Source organism: Amphiura filiformis, chromosome 19 (genome assembly GCF_039555335.1).
Source record: "Amphiura filiformis chromosome 19, Afil_fr2py, whole genome shotgun sequence".
Taxonomy (NCBI): Eukaryota; Metazoa; Echinodermata; class Ophiuroidea; order Amphilepidida; family Amphiuridae; genus Amphiura; species Amphiura filiformis.
Window position 1 is genome coordinate 50,436,933 of NC_092646.1, and position 7,149 is coordinate 50,444,081.

Consider the following 7,149-nt stretch of genomic DNA (forward strand, 5'->3'; position numbering starts at 1 on the left):
TCAAAGGTCATACAGAGGTCAAATTTAAGAAGTGCATTTTCCAGACACCTGTAAGGGGTACGGGGCTCAAACTTGGTGACAACAAACTTGATAACCAGGGCAACATTTTTGGAACACTTTGCAGGGTCAGGTCAAAGGTTATCTGGGGTCAAATCTTATAATTTCATTTTCTGAATATCTGTAAGGGGTATGAGGCTCAAACTCAGTGACAATAAATCTCATGACCAGAGGAACATTTTGCAGGGGTCATGGCAAAGGTCATGCAGAGGTCAAATCTCAGAAACATATTTTCTGGACATCTATAAAGAGTTCAGGGCTCAAACTCTGTGACAACAAAGTTGATGACAGGGAACATATTTGGAACATTTTGCAGGGGTCAGGTCAAAGGTCATCTGGGATCAAATCGTAAAATTGCATTTTCTGGACATCTGTAAGGAGTACGGGACTCAAACACAGTGACAACAGACCTCATGACCAGGGGAACATTTTTGGAACATTTTGTAGGGGTCAGATACCTCCACAACACCACGGCCCTGATTTGGTAAAACGATCTAACTTGAAATTTGGACATTTTGAGATAAATCCATATTTTGGGTAATGTGAGGGCCCTCTTTCCATTGGTGACATCCTCAAATCACCACCATGCTTCATTTTGAAGATAGCAGAACCTATCTTAACACTTTTTTGTCACTTTCCGTGTATTTAATATGGTAAAATGACCTATCTCAAAGTTAGATCATTTTACCGCATTAGCCAAGACCTTCTAGGGAGCGCCAGAACACATTCATGATGTACGGCAAAATAACCTATCTCAAGATAGATCATTTTACCAAATAAATGAGTCTCGCTATGCTTATTTTTGTTACAAGGTAAAACAATGTAAAATAATCTAACTCCCTAAAAGTGGTTGTCATTTCAAAATTACTCAACCAAATTAGCCAAACTTTTGCAAATAATAAGATTGTTATATTTTCTAAGATATTAGATGTGTTTAATAATTTATTTTATACAAAAAGAAAAACGTCAAGTGTTCAAACTTAAAAGCTCTTTTTCTCAAAACAGCGATTTTCAAGTTAGATCATTTTACCAAATCAGGGCCGACCAACACGCCCAGCTAGGTTTGTGGTCTATGACCACCATTTGCCACTAGTTGTCTTTGTCTTTGTTCCCCACACCAAGTTGGTATACCTGGCTCGAATCTTTCTATAAAAAAAAAAAAAAAAATAAAAGGGCAAAACGTGAATTTTGAAAAATGAATAGGGCTGAAGCTGTGTGCGACACGTTCGTTCTTGCATTGTGTGCCTAATAAAAACAATACAATACAACAGCAATTGTACCCGTCTTTTACCAAAATCTCATTATCATTGTCATGGCTAATGCATACACTACTATAAATGACTTCAAATACCATATTTTTTTTAGAGATTTCAGTTTTTCAAAAACAAGATGAGAATATTTTGTCAATTAATTAAATCGATGTGTTTTTGTCATCAATAGTAGTATCACGAGTACGATCAGCACACCCAAATGCAATTAGTAAAAACCATATGCCCAAATTTAGCTAAATTTGATGGATATTTCAGAATATTATCATCAAGTGGTATAAAATATACTTGATAATATAACAAATAATCGCCGTTTGCAAGATAGAAAATAAGGATATGTAATATTGGGGGAGGCAATGTATTATTTTTGTGATTTAGGTCCATTTTTGACCAAACAAAGTTAATTTTACATGTTTAATTGTTTAGAAATTTGAAATAAAAGTATACCAATGTATTGCAACCGAAAATTGTCAGTATCGCCATAAACTTTACCGATTTAAATATTAATTTACTACCGAGCTGTTTCCAACGCGCAGTATCAAACCTGTTTTTAGATAATTATTAGTCCTACTCCTGTGAAAGTGCAGTAGCCTTATGCGCTTTCTTTGCTTAAAAATATTAAATGATGTTCGCATTTTCACCATAAAAAGTTCTCGGAGATTAGGGGTCGCACATCCCTCAAACATTGTGGGTAGGTGTGACTTGGTCCGAGCCAGACCAAGTTTGCATTTTTTGGTGGATTACTACCTCCACTACCACTACGAAATGCATTTGTTCAGATTTATTCAAGATTCAGACATTTTCTTGACTATTTCTTGACATTCATTAACTATTTCTATATTTAAATTTTGAAATAATAGTTAAGAAAAAGTTAAGAAATAGTCAAGAAAATGTCCGAATCTGAACTAAATCTTGACAAATGAACTTCCTAGTGCCTGGGGACCCTGTCCTGGGGTCTTCTCTCTTAGTCCACATAGCTTGCCATGGCAAGTCTCTCTTATTAACATTATTGGGGCCATTCGGGGTCATATCGCCATAGATTGTCGCAGGTTCATGAAATTTGGTGAGAACGACCAACGATGCAAGACAAAATATGTCAAGGTCATTTTGGTGCCATTCGGGGTCAAATCGCTATAGATTGTCACAGGTTCATGAAATTTGGACCGCCGATGCGAGAAATGCCAAAGTCATTTTTGGGTCATTCGGGTTTATCCGAGGTCAAATCGCCATATATTGTAGCAGGTTCATGAAATTAATTTGGCGAGAACGACCAACAAAGCAAAAAAAAAAATGTCAAAGGTCATTTTGGAGTCGTCCGGGATCAAATTGTCAAAGATTGTCGCAGGTTCGTGAAATTTGGTAGCATTGACCACTGATGCAAGACCAAAAATGCCAAGGTCATTTTGGGGTCATTCGGGGTCAAATGCCATAGATTGTCGCAGGTTCATGAAATTTATTGCGATTGACCACAGATTCGAGACCAAAAATGTCAAAGGTCATTTTGGAGTCGTCCGGGATCAAATTGTCAAAGATTGTCGCAGGTTCGTGAAATTTGGTAGCATTGACCACTGATGCAAGACCAAAAATGCCAAGGTCATTTTGGGGTCATTCGGGGTCAAATGCCATAGATTGTCGCAGGTTCATGAAATTTATTGCGATTGACCACAGATTCGAGACCAAAAATGTCAAGGTCATTTCGGGGTTATTCGGGGTCATCCGGGGTCAAATCACTATAGATTATTGAAGGTTCATAAAATTTGGTGGGATCGACCACTGTAGCAAGACCAAAATGTCAAAGTTATTTTGGGATCATTCGAGGTCAAATCGCCATAGATTGTTGCAGGAAGGACCACTGCAGCGAGAATCTAATTTAAACTGACTGAAAACTTCCACAAACCACCCAAACCAAGAATTCTTCTGTTTTTACAAACTGTGTAAGATGGGTGACCGCCTAGTGTTAATTACTTGCATGGCCAAAAGTTAATTCAAATGTAAATTTTACGAGCCCTTCACGCGCAATTTCTTTGAAAGTCAAGTCAAGTCAAGTCAAATCAAGTCAAATCAAGTCAAGAAGTCAAGTCAAGAGTAAAAGTAATAAGTATTGAAAGAGTAACAAGTATTATAGGGAGAGGTCATGCAGTTGGATGACTTATTTTGCCATTTCCACTCTTGGACAACTGTGTTGCTAGCATGGGTTTAACAAAATGGCAACCAAACAAGCCAAATGACTCCTCTACCCCCGGAGTACCAGAGTTGACATTTAGACAAAGAGGTCCGTAGGCAGTATTTTGTTGTGAAGGAGAGGGTGAGGAATTTCAATGTGGACCTTGTTTGCCACGTGTGCCCTGCAAAACCTCACTAGAAGTGGACTACATTCATCAATTACCTTTGGGGGCATTTTGATGAACATGCAAGAGTTGTCTTTATTATTATAATTATTATCATTTATATTTTAACTCTGAAAAGCAAGTTTTTGTCAATTGCGTGCGTCGCATCACCCACACCCGCCCGCTTTTGGTGGATTTAGGCTCCCGCCCTATACAGACTTGCCCCCGGCAAAAAATCTAGCTACGTCACTGCGTCTCTGATGTTTCTTCTATTGCCTCATCAAGTTGCATTTGGCTCTATTTGTTTTTCTGTGAAACACCGTTGTTACCTCTTGCTTTCAGTTTCTCTATGGACCACAATGGTCTTATCTCAATGGCATAGTTCAATAACCTCAATTAAACAATCATAGTGCAAAATTGTTGCAGGGTATGAGTTTTTGTACCCAATCTTTTCAGAGGTCATTCAATGAATATACAAATGTATTGGGGTTAAAGAACTGTGCCCTGATTAGATGAGCATGTTGTGGATCCTAGTGTTTGGTTTAGACATTTTTACTCTCATCTTTGCAACCATCAAAATCGTCGTGATTAATTTATTCATATTCAATTAAATTATTGCAAGATAATAAAAATCAAAAGAATGGGATGGTCCATATGGTTCATCGCAATTTAAAATATTTAAAAATTACCACGCGCTAGCATTTTATGTGTCTGTTTATACTTACGCTCGTGTATATATTTTTAAGTGTTTATACGCCATCTAAAATTTACCTCCAAATTGCAATGATTGATAATTTGATAATTTGAATACTGTGTTGAATCCATCTGTTGATAAAATTGGTGGTAATACACCAAGCCCTGTGTGTGCTAATATTATTAATGATTTTCTTGTTGAAAATGAGTTTATTGATATATGGCGTGTTAAACATGGTCTTAATGAAGTAAGACATGATGCAGTCATGTCTACAGTAGAATTCATCTCGACCTTTGCAGGACTTAAACCCCATTAAAAGCTATTAAACCAAGATAACACTCATTGAAACAGCTCAACTGATTAAATCGGATCTTCTCTGGTTGTGCACAAGTGACTGTTTTCATGTGCGATATCGCAATAAAGCTGGTATTCATAGCTTCAGTTGGGTAACCGATTACAAAGGAAACGAAAGGAAACAATGTTATGTGTGGCTTTGTTCACGAAATCAGACAATGTCGTGCTTTTTGTAAACCAGCATTCTTGAAAATGAGCAACATAATGATTTTTGACTTAACACGGTTTAGAAATAATTTCTTCATATTTTTGGTGTTATCTGTCGTTTACATGTCCTTCCTAAAACACAAAAGTACGACCCTCTCCAAACACCTAAATTAGCTAAAAATTTAGGACATGTTACAAAACTTTATTTTCTAGAACCTATTTAGAATAATTTAAATGTAGCTTTTACCGGTTTTTTTGTGGCATCCTTCAGAAGTGAGCGGTCCGATACCAATATTTTCGGTCAAATCTCCATTCAAATAACACGGGGAGTTGGCTAGCTATGCCTTGCCCTCACTCATATTTTACAAAAGTACGACCATTTCTGAACATCTAACCTAGCTGTAATTTTAGGTCATGTTAGAGAAATATATTTGCTAGAAGTTTTGGAGAATAAATAAAATATTGGCTGGTTATTTTTCACACAGTGATGTTAACTAGGCAAGTGTCCATTCTCCCAACATACATCATTTGTAGGGGTCACGCGTCAATGGTGAGAGCACTGTGTATTGTGTATAGGAAAACGGACAGTAACTGCAGTATGATATACTTGGAAACAAAATAAGCCATATATATGCAGTACTCTTGATTATTGGTTTATACTATCTACCATGGATGTTGCAACAAAATCTGTTGATATATTAACAGTAGCAAGAACTGATCATTTAGCAGTTCATATGTGTCTTTCTTTTGATAATGTCATAAGAGGTAATAGTTACTGGAAATTCAACAATGAGTTACTAAAAAATGATGATTACTCTGAGAATTTACTAACTATGATTGATGAATGTGTAAATACTTATGGTGAATTTTTATCTTGTGCTGACCTCTGGTCTTTTATGTAAAAATAAAATTCGTTCTTTCAGTATCGAATTTGCATCTAGTTGTAACCGGTATAAGAAAAACAGAATTTCTGAAATTGAGTGTAAACTTCAAGAAGCCTATGTTAACACTGTAAAAAATCCCAGTGACGACAACTTTAAATGTGTTTATAACAAATTGAAACTTGAGTATGAGGTTTGTACTGAGCACTATATGAAAGGTCTACAAATTAGATCTAAGACAAAATGGATCGAAGAAGGTGAAAAATCATCTAAATACTTTCTTAACCTCGAAAAAAGTAACATTAATCGCAAGTCAATCACTATCCTGAGCGATGACAATGGTAACAATATAACTGCTCAAGATAAAATCCTTGATGAAGAAATCAAGTACTTTTCTTCTTTGTATAAAGGTCAGAATAACATCTCTGAGACAGATTTGGATGAGTTCTTCAATAGTGTTGACATTCCAAAGTTAACAGAGGATGAAAAGGTATTATGTAATGGAGAGTTAACAACATCCGAATGTAGTGATGCCATACGTGGGATGGCCCGGAACAAAAGCCCGGGATATGATGGTATCACTGTTGAATTCTATAGTAAATACTGGCCAAAAGTAGGTCAATTGGTTGTTGATGCATATAATGAATCATACAATACTGATGGTTTAACTCCTGTCCAAAACCAGGAATTATCTCTCTTCTTCACAAAGGCAAAGGATTGCCTCGTGATAGGCTCGATAATTGGCGTCCAATTACACTTCTTAACATCGATTACAAGATTGTAACAAAGTCTCTTGCTGCTCGATTGCAAAAAGTGCTTAAGGGACTGGTCAACAATGATCAAAGTGGATTTGTAAAAGGTCGTAGTATTCATAATAACATTCGTTTAATCGAAGATGTTTTACGTTATGTTGATGATAATGACATTCCTGGTATTATGTTATGTGTTGATTATAAAAAAGCATTCGACACAATTTAACGTGAATTTATCTTGTATGCTTTAAGAAAGTTCAATTTCGATGAATCATTTATAAAATGGATTTCTGTCATTTTTAAAAACACATCAAATTGTATCATAAACAATGGGCATATCTCTAAATTCTTTGAAGTCGAACGCGGTGTAAGACAGGGATGCCCGATTGCATCATTGCTCTTTGTTCTAAGTGTGGAACTGTTATCATGTAAAATTCGCCAATCCAAATCTATTAAAGGTATAAAACTTCCTATAGAAGGATATGGTCGCAACGAAGTCAAAATTTCAGCCTTTGCTGATGATACAACAATTGTTGTCAATTCTGCTGAGGCACTCCAAAATACTCTAGTCATTCTTGATAAGTTTGCGCTTCTGGTCTCTGTTTGAATTACAATAAATGTGACGCCATCTGGATTGGTTCTCTCAAAACAACGATTTTAAAATTGGTA